Raw genomic sequence first — 14,936 nt, forward strand, 5'->3', positions numbered from 1 at the left:
TTCAACAGTCAAGAAGCATCATGGCAGGGACCAGACAGCCGTACGACACTCAGGCAGCTGTTTCTACCGACAGACAGGAAGAGAGAGAGACAGTTCGAAATAATTCAGTGATGGAAACTCTTTCCTGTTGGTTCGTTTGTGCTCTGCTTGTTTGAGAAACAGTGAGCTCTGCTCTCACAGCACTCTGACAGAATGGTGTCAAACCTGCGCGTGCATGTGTGTGTGTGCATGCGCGGGCAGGTACACACACATGCGCGCACAGCGGGGAACAGTTTGAGCGGCTGCATGCTCAAACTCTTCAGCATAGAGCTGTTAATTAGCAGCAGGGCCAAAATTAGCACACAAAAGTGAAGTGTTTGAGGACAGAAATGATTCGCCATCAAAGAGTTTCCGCTCAGCGCAGAGATCTGAAGAGGAAAAAGAAGAAAAAAACAGCCGGTGATTCTGCCGTATGGTTGTTGTGAAATAAAATAGCTTTACCTCTATGTGCTGCATACACAAAAAGTGAGTGGTTACAAAAAGCTAACCAGATGCGATGTGTTTCTGGTCAAAGACAAAGCATCTCTTGAAAGATTTGTTCACATGAGGCAGCACTTATTACACTTCTCAAAACTGCTTGTCAAATAGGATGCCTACTTAGGGAGTACTACATGTTTTAGACGGTAATATAATAGTAGTTTAATAATACTAGTTAAAACATTGTCAAGTACATGTAACATTCCCTACTAATATATCAATGAAACTTTTGCTTCTAAAAAGCTTCATGACATAAAAATTTGAAAGTTTCTCTGACCTGTCCTGACCATACACTGACCTTTGATGCACCTGTTTGTCTGCCCAGATGTCAAATATGCCTGGTTTTAAATTCTAGATTTCAAATAGATTCTACTTTTTTTGTATAAATGAACATTTATGGTGTTCCATAAGGCTCAGTATTAGGTCCTTTGCTCTTCTCCTTCCTCATGCTCACTTTGGATGATATCATTAGGCTGCATGGCATTATTTTTTATTGCATCATTGTATTTTGAGGAAAACATTGTGTAGAATTTTTATATATACAAACTTGTCATAAAAATTGTATAACATATTATTTATATGTTTACTCTTTTCAAAGTTTGAGGCCACTGTCTTGACTGCAGTTCCTCTTGTATCTGAGGTGAAATTACTTTAGGCAGGAGTCCGTTAGCACAGCGGTTTTAACTCTAAATCACTAAACTAATTATGCACACTAATTAATGAGTTTTCTAAGGGGGAGGTGCTAAAGTCTTTGTTGGCCGTGCTAATGAAAGGACTGTTTAGAACTGTGAATAACACAGGGGGGAGAAACTTTGATCTGAAGAGTAAACATATCCGTCTGCATAATTAGCAGTGAAGCTAAATAAAACGCTAAGCTCCGGGGACTCACATGAGAAAACGAACTGAGAGTTGTAGAAAGGACTTTGTTTAATGCTTTTTTATCTGATTTTCCTTGGAGACTAATTGCATAGGTCTGACAGTGTGTGGAGCTCCCAAATCTAATCGGTCAATCAATCATTCAGTCAATCATCAGCTGTCATGTCGCTAGACAAACTACTGTAATGAAGTACACAAAGGCCCTATTTACACCTGGTCATATGAGACATATTGCCGTTTACATATGAAATGGTCCTTAGTCAGGCTAGACAGCACATTTAATAAGATGTGAATGAAAATGAGGCTGTGAGGGATGGACGGTACAGTCTGTTTAAACTGTGGCAGAAAACTCATTAGCAGAATAAGTTTATTCAACAGCACACCAGCAAGTCTAAAATCAACATGCACCAAGCCTAATGTGAATATAAATGGTTTGTAATTCACGAATGCTTTGAAATACAGACCTAAGTTTGGTCTCTTTTTAAAGAATACAAATGTCAAAAGTTATAGAAGTTTAAGTTTACTCTAAATCAAATGTACTATGTACAAAATAATTTGGACTCTGCATTTGCTAGAAAATCAAAGCCATTGTCTTACCAAGTTGTGTTCCAAATTTTAAGCTGATTGAGCCCGCTAAAAGGTTTTAAAGTACTATTTCCATAATGCAATGTCCAATTTCAGAACAGTATTTTGAATCTTGAGTGTTAAAGCTTTCGAATGATACCTAATTTCTGATGATTGCTAAAATATGCGATTGGAGAAAAAAAAGGCAATAAAAAAGTGTCAAGTGTCCTGCTACCGGAACACTGACACCGTGTCTACACCGGACGCGAGCCACGCGATGCGACAAATGACAATAGAACCAGTTATAATCAGTGATGTTGTCTACACTGGATGTTGCACGACTCGAGCGACAAATCTCCGACAGTAAACTGATGTCTCGTTCTATTTATGCCGTACTGACATGAAGGACAGATGCTTTGCAACCGGGCGCTTTGTCGCGTCCAGTGTAGACTGCTTTTAGCTGTTGCGACACGAGCAACAACGGTCACATCCGGTGTAGACATGGTGTGACAGTTAACAGGCTAAACTGTAAGAGCAATTATCTTACTGAAGTGATTAAAATAAAACTGTCTACTAAAGAATTTATTGTGAGTGTGATATGTGTGATACATGTGCATTCATATAAATATGAAATTGAATGTTATACAATTTTGTACAGTCTCTGAAACTGCCTCAACTGACTCCTTATAACCTACCCACCAAAAACAGTGCACAGTTCTAAAAACATAATTTTAATGTTCATTGTAATTATATTCAGTATCTTTATGAATATGACCTGCCTAATTTTGTGGACAAAGGGTCTGTCTGGATCATGAAATGCATTTTGTACATGCAATATTAATTTTGTGAATGCAATACATGTAATACGAAATATATTCATTAATATAAATACGAAATGGAATGTACCAAAACATTTTTTTTTGAACGAAATATGCATTTTGTGATACAGACAGAACCTTTTGTACACAAAATTAGGTGTTCTTTAAAAGAGATGTAAACTCAAAATTCAGAGAAAAAAGTGAGATGTTTACTCAAAATTACGAATTGTGAGAAATAAAGTCAGAACTGTGAGATAACTCGCAATAACTCAATAACTTTTTTTTTTTTATTCTGTGGTGGAAATGGGCTTTCATATATAATAACTTTTATGTCAGTGGATAATTTATCATAAGAGGTACAGTAACACAGTTTTTGCACCCCGTTTACACATGCATTTAGTGCTGAACACTGCTGGACCACAACACATACAGGACCAAAGCAAAGTCGAGGCATATCATAAAGTCGGCACATCATAATCAGAATTAGAAATTCATACAGAAACAAACAGTAAGAAACAGTATGACTTCTAAAATGTAACATGTTTCTGTTGTTTTTGTTTGTTTGTTTGTTTTCCAGGTGAAATTCAGAGGAGTTTTATTCTTTCATTCCTCTGGCCGGAGACAGCTCAGATGACGAGGGTTTCATGAACGGTAAGACTGAAAGCCAAATGCAACTGACACTGGAAATTGCGTAGCTTTTAGAAAATAAATATTTTCAACTCCAAAATAAATAGTGATTTACTACACTTAAAGTGCTTAAAATTTAAAAATCAATAAATATGTAATAATAACCAAATACTTTCTGATCTCTCCTCAAACTGCTTACTTAAGTTGAATCTGCTTTAGTGGTTTGTAGCCTGTCAAGACAACAGTTGCCTATAAAGGTGAAATGACAGTTGTTTGGCATAAATGAAAATTCAACTTCCATTGACTTTTAAAAAGGTAGAACACTGACTTTTCATCCTCAAAATCAAAACATTATGGTGTCTTTCTTGGGCTTTTCCCACTGCATTTAATCTTGGGTTAATGTTCTAGCTAACAAAAATATATTCAGATAATGTTTTGCTAATGCTCCCATTAAGTTATGAAAATGTTATTTCTGAATGTTCTTTGAACGTTCAAAATGTCTAGTTTTTTAAATGTTGTAAAAATGTTTATTAGTTATACAAACTTTAAGGGAACATTCCATTTTATCATTCTTAAAACATAATGGGAACGTTACATTTAAATGTTCTCTGAACTTTGAGGGAAAAAAAAAAAAAAAAGAGAGCGAGAGAGAGATGTCATCCTCCAGCTCAGTTGAATTCTCATACAACACCATCAGTATAATCAAATCAATAATATTGTTGAGTATTAAGTTACGTGCAATGTATGCTGTGAGAAAATTAAAGTGTTTTTTTTTTTTCTTTTTTTTTTTACATTGGATGCATGTAAACCTTTTGTTGGGGACCTCCAAAGCAAAATTAGGAACCTTTAAAATACCATAATAGGAGCACTTAAAAAAAAAAAAAAAACACAAATGTCCAACTTAAACATTTGAGATACAATTGTTCCATGAACGATAAATAAAATTTTTGTGCTAATATTTTGAGAACATTATTAAAGACCATATCATTTTAAATGAATGTTCTATTAACATTACTAGAAGAACATATGTTAATAACTTTGAGAGAAAGTCTCTTAGGGTTACATATGTAACCCCAGTTCCCTGAGAAGGGAACAAGACACCGCATCAGTTGCTGATGCCATGGTGATGTGTCCTTGTGGAACCCAGTGTCTGAGGCACATGTTACTTCACACCAATATCATTGGCAGATGACATCACATGGAGCACCCGAGTGTATAAATACGGCACCTGCAAACACGTCATCAGATTCAGTCTGTCTGAAGGAAGACGTGCAGGCATGCTTGAAGCATGGCAACACAACATGGGATCTTGTTCCCTTCTCAGGTAACTGGGGTTACGTATATAACCCTAAGACATTCCCTTTCGAGTGTACTCTGTACTTCAGATGCTGACACTATGGGGACGTTAATACCCACTATGCTATGCTGACCAATTCCTGCTTGTGTGCTGAAAAAGCTGCTGCACAAGTATGATCCTGTAGGGCCTAGGCATTGAAGGGCTTAACAGGCCACGACCCAGAGTACCCTATGCATCAGCAACCAAGTGGGTACCTCCCGTGACATTGCGCTGCTGCTCTCAACTAGCTCAGTGCTACAGGTGTTAACTGAACCCTTAAGCTCCATGCTCAACCATTTCTGAAACGGGGACTCCTATACTAGACCAGTCTGAGGTCAGCTACCGAACAGCCAAAAGCCCCTAAGAGCAGAGCTAACAGAGGAGACTATAGACATAGCCTCAGCTAAGTCCGTAGCATCAGCATATTTTATTTATTTCTCAGGCAAGTTGACATATGGAATTGCTGGCAGCAACTCTACATATGATTTCCAGACCTAAGCACAAGCCTAGGAGAGCAGCATACCAAAGGGAGTGTGCTGAGGGAGAATTCCCAACTTCTAGACTAATGATCTGGGAGGCAACAGAAAATGTTTTCAAGCCCTGCTCCAACCTTTGAGTAGTCTGTTAGGGTGGGGCTAATCCATACACAAGGAGCATAATCCTGCTTCTTTCTGTTTTTGTTTTGTTTTGTTTTGTTTTGTTTTGTTTTTCTATCCAAGATTGCTTCAACTCATGTCAGTCCCTGCCAGGAAACTCCACCCCACTTCAGCCCCCAGTTGATGAACTGGGGAGTGCAACAGATTCATCTGTCAGGCTCAAGCTAAGGCAGATGTCTGAAGATTTGCTTAATTACCCTGCTAAAGAGGATGGGGAAGGTGAGACAAGAATCTGGGTCACCAGGAAGCTCCACCCTACTTCAACACCCAGTTATGAACTGGGGAGGGTGACAGATTCCATCTGTCAAGCTCAACCTAGGGAAGATTAGCCCATATATAGAATGGGAGAAATTAGGCCACCCAGGAGCATTGTCATATCTCAACTCCTAGAACAAAACTAGGAAAGGCAACAAACATTCTTTACATCTGTCCAGCTCCACCTCGCAGCCAACTTCGGAAGCACAGAGTTGCTTAACCTCAGTCGCAAAACTGGGGAAGGCGACAATGAAAGTAGTTTCATTTATCCTATTTCCGTCTTTCAGCTGTACCATTTTCCATTCTACCAAAGAGCATAATCATGCTAAGGTGCCTGCCAGGGAGCAGCACCCTTAATGGATTCCTTTCGAGGTGAGGTGGGCGGGAAAGCATAGCCTTACTTTAAAATCCATTCTGGAAAGGCAACAGATTAGGGAGTGGGTCTCTCATGGCTCAATCACCTCAACCTCCTTCTGTACAGCTCTACTTTTTTCACTTTTCCCATTAAGAAGGCAGCATAAGCCCTAACATAACCCCTATTCCTCAGAATAGGAGGAGGATGACAGGTGACAATTTCTAAAGTGACAGGTGACAATATCTACCTGTAAACTCCACTCACTGGGTCACTCCATCAGGGAGCACAGCCCTGCCTACATCTTTTTTTTTTTTTTTTTGTACAATTGGGAGGGCAACAGACTCCTCAGGCCTATTAAGCAGTCTATTTTTACTCTGCCTGATACCTGGCGAAAGGTTAACAGGGTGGAAATGGACCAAATCTCAGTCCAGACCAAATCAACATGCCTGCCATCTCGTGTCCTAACAAGGACTGAGGGGAAAAGGCCTTGAGTGCTAAGCTCAACCCAAAATATATCCAAGAGGGGCCCTTCCTACTGGCCAATGAGAGGGCTAGACATATTTTCCTGAAAGGCCCTCAGATCCATTTCTGGCTTCGTTCCAGCGCGGAACCTCTTCCTCCTATTCCTGAGAGGAAGGGCTTGACATGCCACGCTTGCCTTCTGTTCCTCTCTCCAGGAACTCGCCATGGATCAGCCAATTGAACGGGCTGCCTGTTTGGTGGTGTGGAGGGCCAGATCTGTGGCTATGTGCAATTTGGCGTCTGCTTCAGGAGATAGGCCTTCGCCCTGGTTGTTTAAGTAGGTAGATATCTAACGGCAGACATCTCTGGGGTTACATATGTAACCTTAAGATGTTCCCTTTCGAGGGAATGCACTATGCCGTGTCAGATGCTGACACAATGGGGGACATTAACTCCCTCGGGTCGGCGGTCACGCCGGCGATACCACCTCGGTTTTTTTCTTACCAGTGTGAAAGAGACTCAAAATACTCCGTCAATGTTGCACACATAATTAAGAGTTATACACCATTAAAATTTGTGGAATATCTTCTTTTATTTGTGTACACTCAGAGTAAAAACAAAATGATGTGCTTTTTGCAAAATAAAGAAAACTAACATGATGCGTGATCTCTCGTCTCCCTCTGAACGAAGTTTAATCTGATAGTTCTCAGAAAACGAACTGTAACTTAGTGAATACTAATGACACAAAAATGAGACTTATGTCTAAAAAAACGTTGAAATGTCAGGTTTTAAATCGTGTAAGTCAAATCGAAAACAAATATTCTGTGTTTATGTAATCTGTATGAAAAGAGACACATGTCAGACGCCCGTGATTCAGCTCATTATCCGCTAATGCGGCCACGCCCGCGGAGCGAGCGCTATTCAGACGCAAATTCTAAGGCAATACATGTATACATCATCTCAATCGTGCATTTATTGTCTTGAAAAGTGTTTATCTGGATGTTAAAGCCATGGTTAGAGACCTCTGGAAGACATGCCGTTAGTTCCTGAATGTCCTGTTCTTCTTTAGAGTGATTTGTGAACTAAAGGTGTACAGAGCGCCCTCCGGCTGCAGGTATGAATTGAAAACACAGTATCCAGCGCTCACAGTGATGACAATAAATATTGAATAAATATTACTCCTCTGTATAGAAAATTGATAAACATATGAGAATCCATCAATATTTCTCCAAATGTGCATGCTTTTAAGCTAAAAGACTATATGAAATGCCATAGAGGTAACATGAATGTTCAGACGCTTTGCATCACAGAAATACATTATATTTTAAAGTATATAATAGAATACCATTATTTTAAATTGTAATAATATTTCACAGTATTGCTGTTTTTTCTGTATGTTTGATATACACCATGATGAGCTTGAGACATGATCACAGAGGGTTTTTTCACAGCCTACCTGACTGAAAGGCCTCATTAATATGCAGGTCATTAGAGGTTCTTTATGCGATTCTTTTGTCTTCTCAGGTGTAAATCACCCATTATTCATGATGATTCACGCCTCCACGCATACTGTGTTTCTTGACAAAAAGTGTCTTACAAAAACTAAATCAATATATTGTTATAAATGAACGAGTATGCAGGATAATTTTTACATCATTTTGAAGCACAAACTCTAGTCTATAACCTCCAATACCCAGAAGTCTTGTGAACACAGATTTAATATATATTTTTTGGCTTTCTTTCAGTGACTTAAGTTTTTTGTTTTTTTCAATAACCACGCATAAACGTTATTCCTTCAAAAACACAAACATGTACATACATGTTCCTCACATATTATGGTAGCCTAGTTTGTGCTGAATACAGTGTAATGACACTTTTTCCATTAATATGTTTATGAACAACTGAAAAAAGCACAAATGTCAGGGCATGTCAAAACTTCTCCAGGGCCCCGAAAATCCTCAGACCCCAGAGGGTTAATACCCACTATGCCATGCTGACCAATGCCTGCTTGTGTGTTGACACAAGACAAACTTTTTTCCTGCTTGTAATGAACTAACTCCTGACAAGACATAAGACTTCACAGCCACAATCACACTGCTTTGTTACACACCACCCACACAAGCGGCTTCCTGAAGACAAAGAAGCTAATGACGTGTTTGCAGGTGGCATATTTATATGCTCGGGTGCTCCGCATGATGTCATCACACTGCATAGGCCAGTGATATTGGCCTGAAGTTAAACATGCCTCAGACACATCACAATAGCGTCAGCAACTGATGCAACGTAGATTTCCCTTGAAAGAGAACCTTTGCCACAATGTTAGCTAAAGTTCTAAGTGCATTCCCTGTGAGCTGGGGTCTCTTTAAACCCCGATAGCACTGTGTAAGTGTTCCACTGAAGCAAGTTGACTTAACCAAAGTGCAGCTTTATTTACTAAACATAATCACATACAAAATAAACAAAGACTTGACTTGGCTAAGCATGAATTAACTTGACATGACATGAACATAAAACTCACCAAACAGTGGTTACACAAACAAAACTAGACCAAGAAACAGTGGAACATGAGAGCTTAAATACAAAAGGGCTAATGACTAACAAGAAACACCTGGCGGAACTCTTGCTGTGTTTAAATGGAATGCCTTAAGCCCTTGATCACTTGGAATCCACAGTGGAGCTGATTTATTATTTAAGTTTTTTTTATTTTTTTTTTATGAATTTGTTATAATACATTAAACTATAACAGTCAGCTTATGGCAATTGTATGTATTGTAACAAGTATTATGCGGTTAAATTTCAATATCATTCACTACAGTTGTCTGGGGTGGGGGTAAATTGTATAATTGTAAAATTGAATGCTGAAATGGATAAACGCGAGCTGAATATGGTTTCTTCCATGACTTCTCCAGTTCCACATGAGCTCCCCCTATGCAGGGCCGGCTGAGAGGGCTCAGTGCAAACACTGTCTTTGCCCTATTTAACCACATCCACCTCCTCCTGGCTGGATGGTGCCAGCATCCTACTCTCTGCTGGATCAGAGGATGGCAGAGCTAGCACATCTTGATCCAACAGATCGCTCGAGCTAGTGACTGAGGAACGAGAAAGAGATATACCTTTTTCAACTTCCTCAGCCAGCTTGACCTGCGAACCCCATGACTTTAGCCTCCACTGTGCTTCAGCGACAGTGGGACCAGAGCCATGAGGCGCAGGTCATGTATTACAGACACCCTTTTATATTATTTATTTAGTATTTGCAGTATTTATATATACAGTGGGTACGGAAAGTATTCAGACCCCCTTAAATTTTTTACTCTTTATTATATTGCAGCCATTTGCTAAAATCATTTAAGTTCATTTTTTTTCCCTCATTAATGTACACACAGCACCCCGTATTGACAGAAAAACACAGAATTGTTGACATTTTTGCAGATTTATTAAAAAAGAAAAACTGAAATATCACATGGTCCTAAGTATTCAGACCCTTTGCTCAGTATTTAGTAGAAGCACCCTTTTGATCTAATACAGCCATGAGTCTTTTTGTGAAAGATGCAACAAGTTTTTCACACCTGGATTTGGGGATCCTCTGCCATTCCTCCTTGCAGATCCTCTCCAGTTCTGTCAGGTTGGATGGTAAACGTTGGTGGACAGCCATTTTTAGGTCTCTCCAGAGATGCTCAATTGGGTTTAAGTCAGGGCTCTGGCTGGGCCATTCAAGAACAGTCACGGAGTTGTTGTGAAGCCACTCCTTCGTTATTTTAGCTGTGTGCTTAGGGTCATTGTCTTGTTGGAAGGTAAACCTTCGGCCCAGTCTGAGGTCCTGAGCACTCTGGAGAAGGTTTTCGTCCAGGATATCCCTGTACTTGGCCGCATTCATCTTTCCCTCGATTGCAACCAGTCGTCCTGTCCCTGCAGCTGAAAAACACCCCCACAGCATGATGCTGCCACCACCATGCTTCACTGTTGGGACTGTATTGGACAGGTGATGAGCAGTGCCTGGTTTTCTCCACACATACCGCTTAGAATTAAGGCCAAAAAGTTCTATCTTGGTCTCATCAGACCAGAGAATCTTATTTTCTCACCATCTTGGAGTCCTCCAGGTGTTTTTTCATGTGTCTTGCACTGAGGAGAGAGGCTTCCGTCGGGCCACTCTGCCATAAAGCCCCGACTGGTGGAGGGCTGCAGTGATGGTTGACTTTCTACAACTTTCTCCCATCTCCCGACTGCATCTCTGGAGCTCAGCCACAGTGATCTTTGGGTTCTTCTTTACCTCTCTCACCAAGGCTCTTCTCCCCAGATAGCTCAGTTTGGCCGGACGGCCAGCTCTAGAAAGGGTTCTGGTCGTCCCAAACGCCTTCCATTTAAGGATTATGGAGGCCACTGTGCTCTTAGGAACCTTAAGTGCAGCAGAAATTTTTTTTGTAACCTTGGCCAGATCTGTGCCTTGCCACAATTCTGTCTCTGAGCTCTTCAGGCAGTTCCTTTGACCTCATGATTCTCATTTGGTCTGACATGCACTGTGAGCTGTAAGGTCTTATATAGACAGGTGTGTGGCTTTCCTAATCAAGTCCAATCAGTATAATCAAACACAGCTGGACTCAAATGAAGGTGTAGAACCATCTCAAGGATGATCAGAAGAAATGGAGAGCACCTGACTTAAATATATGAGTGTCACAGCAAAGGGTCTGAATACTTAGGACCATGTGATATTTCAGTTTTTCTTTTTTAATAAATCTGCAAAAATGTCAACAATTCTGTGTTTTTCTGTCAATATGGGATGCTGTGTGTACATTAATGAAGAAAAAAAATGAACTTAAATGATTTTAGCAAATGCCTGCAATATAGCAAAGAGTGAAAAATTTAAGGGGGTCTGAATACTTTCCGTACCCACTGTATATATATACTCACCAGCCACTTTATTAGGTACACCTTGTGCTGGTTTGAACTCGTTTTTGCCTTCAGAACTGCCTTAATTTTTCGTGGCATGGATTCAATAAGGTGCTGGAAACTTTCCTCTTAAATTTTGGTTCATATTGACATGATAGCTTCATGCAGTTGCTGCAGATTTGTCTGATGCACATCCATGATGCAAATCTCCCTTTCCACCACATCCCAAAGATGCTCTATTGTATTGAGATCTGGTGACATGTTCAAGAAACCAGCTTGAGATGATTTGAGCTTTGTGACATGGCATGTTTATCACATTGTGGTCATAAAGGGATGGACATGGTCAGCAACAATACTCAAGTAGGCTGTGGTGTTTAAACAATACTTAATTGGTACTAAGGGGCCCAAAGTGTGCCAAGAAACTATCCCCCACACTATTACACCACCAGCAGCAGCCTGAACCGTTGATACAAGGCAGAATGGATCCATGCTGTTGTTTAAGCCAAATTTTGACCCTACCATCTGAATGTTGCAGCAGAAATTGAGACTCATCAGACCAGGCACCATTTTTCCAATCTTCTATTGTCTAATTTTGGTGAGCCTGTGCAAATTGTAGCCTCATTAGCTATGTTTCCATTCCTGAATGGAGACACCAAGATGCACATAATTTCTAAAAATGAGCATAAAAAATGTTAGTCGGATACATTTTTTATCCAATAAGAAAACATGCACATAAACTACAATGGAAACACAATTACCAAATAAATTCACTGGTCCATCTTAAAAGATGTGACTTTGTGATGGGATGGCATAACTGGACCAACCAGCAGACCGATCTTGTTGCATAGCATCTGAAATGCTGTTTTGGTCATTCTTAAATGCCTGAGCAAAGTCTGTCATCAAAGTGGTTCGGTACAATTACCTCCCAGAAATGTGTTACACTCTGAGGCACAAGTCATTTATTATATATGAAAATTACGCTGCATTATTCACAAATGATTTATACAGTATTTCAATTTTGCGCACAAGTTAAATTTGCAAATTTGGATGGAAACATAGCTAGTTTTTTTTATGCACATATAACTCATATTAACATAGAGAAGTAACAGAAAAGCACATACATGAGTTTCATCCAGCTTTATAACACTTCAATATTACCTCATATTTTCACTTCATATAACATATTTTTACTCTTTGTCACAAAGAGCTACAAAAACAAACCTGACTGTCTGTATGTTCTGAGAGAGAGCAAGACACGACCAGTCGAATAGGAGTGATGTCACTAAACAAAAATACCTATTTATCTTTCCCCCACACCATTACACCTGCACCACCAGCCTGATCCATTGATACAAGGCAGAAATTTATAATAATAAAATATAATATTTAATAATACAATCTTTGCATTTTCACCAACAAAAGGTTGAATGTTGGAAAGCCTGAATGAGTATTTAAAACTCATAACAGTATATGTGTGTATATATATATATATATATATATATATATATATATATATATATATATATATATATATATATATATATATAATGCAACAACATTATTTATATATATATATATATATATATATATATATATATATACAGTGGGTACGGAAAGTATTCAGACCCCCTTAAATTTTTCACTCTTTGTTATATTGCAGCCATTTGCTAAAATCATTTAAGTTCATTTTTTTTCCTCATTAATGTACACACAGCACCCCATATTGACAGAAAAACACAGAATTGTTGACATTTTTGCAGATTTATTAAAAAAGCAAAAACTGAAATATCACATGGTCCTAAGTATTCAGACCCTTTGCTGTGACACTCATATATTTAAGTCAGGTGCTGTCCATTTCTTCTGATCATCCTTGAGATGGTTCTACACCTTCATTTGAGTCCAGCTGTGTTTGATTATACTGATTGGACTTGATTAGGAAAGCCACACACCTGTCTATATAAGACCTTACAGCTCACAGTGCATGTCAGAGCAAATGAGAATCATGAGGTCAAAGGAACTGCCTGAAGAGCTCAGAGACAGAATTGTGGCAAGGCACAGATCTGGCCAAGGTTACAAAAAAAATTCTGCTGCACTTAAGGTTCCTAAGAGCACAGTGGCCTCCATAATCCTTAAATGGAAGACGTTTGGGACGACCAGAACCCTTCCTAGAGCTGGCCGTCCGGCCAAACTGAGCTATCGGGGGAGAAGAGCCTTGGTGAGAGAGGTAAAGAAGAACCCAAAGATCACTGTGGCTGAGCTCCAGAGATGCAGTCGGGAGATGGGAGAAAGTTGTAGAAAGTCAACCATCACTGCAGCCCTCCACCAGTCGGGGCTTTATGGCAGAGTGGCCCGACGGAAGCCTCTCCTCAGTGCAAGACACATGAAAGCCCGCATGGAGGACTCCAAGATGGTGAGAAATAAGATTCTCTGGTCTGATGAGACCAAGATAGAACTTTTTGGCCTTAATTCTAAGCGGTATGTGTGGAGAAAACCAGGCACTGCTCATCACCTGTCCAATACAGTCCCAACAGTGAAGCATGGTGGTGGCAGCATCATGCTGTGGGGGTGTTTTTCAGCTGCAGGGACAGGACGACTGGTTGCTATCGAGGGAAAGATGAATGCGGCCAAGTACAGGGATATCCTGGATGAAAACCTTCTCCAGAGTGCTCAGGACCTCAGACTGGGCCGAAGGTTTACCTTCCAACAATACAATGACCCTAAGCACACAGCTAAAATAACGAAGGAGTGGCTTCACAACAACTCCGTGACTGTTCTTGAATGGCCCAGCCAGAGCCCTGACTTAAACCCAATTGAGCATCTCTGAAAAATGGCTGTCCACCAACGTTTACCATCCAACCTGACAGAACTGGAGAGGATCTGCAAGGAGGAATGGCAGAGGATCCCCAAATCCAGGTGTGAAAAACTTGTTGCATCTTTCCCAAAAAGACTCATGGCTGTATTAGATCAAAAGGGTGCTTCTACTAAATACTGAGCAAAGGGTCTGAATACTTAGGACCATGTGATATTTCAGTTTTTCTTTTTTAATAAATCTGCAAAAATGTCAACAATTCTGTGTTTTTCTGTCAATAGGGGGTGCTGTGTGTACATTAATGAGGAAAAAAAAAGAACTTAAATGATTTTAGCAAATGGCTGCAATATAACAAAGAGTAAAAAATTTAAGGGGGTCTGAATACTTTCCGTACCCACTGTATATATATATATATATATATAATATATATATATATATATATATATATATGTTGTTGCATATAAAGACATGTGTTGTATTGTTTTTTGGAGGTGTTGTGTACTGTATACTGTTCACTGTGCATTTGAATCGAATGGATGATAATGAAATGAATGGAGAAATGGACATATAGATAACTGTACAGAAATTAAACAAATAATTTCTAGATCTGATAGATGGACAACATGTGTCTATTCTCAACCTGTCTGTCTGCAGGTGTGGTCTGGCTTGGAGCGTGTCGTGTGTCTTTGGTTCAGGGATCCAGATGGAACCTGCATGAACCTGTGGGTGGCAGCAAGTGTAAGTACACTAACTAACCTAACCCTAACCCAAACACACT

The 14,936-nt window shown here is 39.6% G+C and overlaps 1 protein-coding gene across 47 annotated transcripts in view; it reads left to right on the plus strand.

Annotated features, from left to right (window-relative positions):
• LOC127516487 (receptor-type tyrosine-protein phosphatase delta) overlaps positions 1–14,936 on the plus strand; it is a 456,273-nt gene that overhangs the window by 132,174 nt on the left and 309,163 nt on the right. For all 47 annotated transcript variants that reach the window (XM_051901159.1, XM_051901162.1, XM_051901178.1 and 44 more), the window contains exons 4-5: positions 3,352–3,425; positions 14,813–14,896. The gene's annotated coding sequence lies outside the window, so the exon portion shown is untranslated. The remainder of the gene's footprint in view (positions 1–3,351; positions 3,426–14,812; positions 14,897–14,936) is intronic.

The sequence above is a fragment of the Ctenopharyngodon idella genome, chromosome 7, assembly GCF_019924925.1.
Source record: "Ctenopharyngodon idella isolate HZGC_01 chromosome 7, HZGC01, whole genome shotgun sequence".
NCBI classification, from domain to species: Eukaryota; Metazoa; Chordata; class Actinopteri; order Cypriniformes; family Xenocyprididae; genus Ctenopharyngodon; species Ctenopharyngodon idella.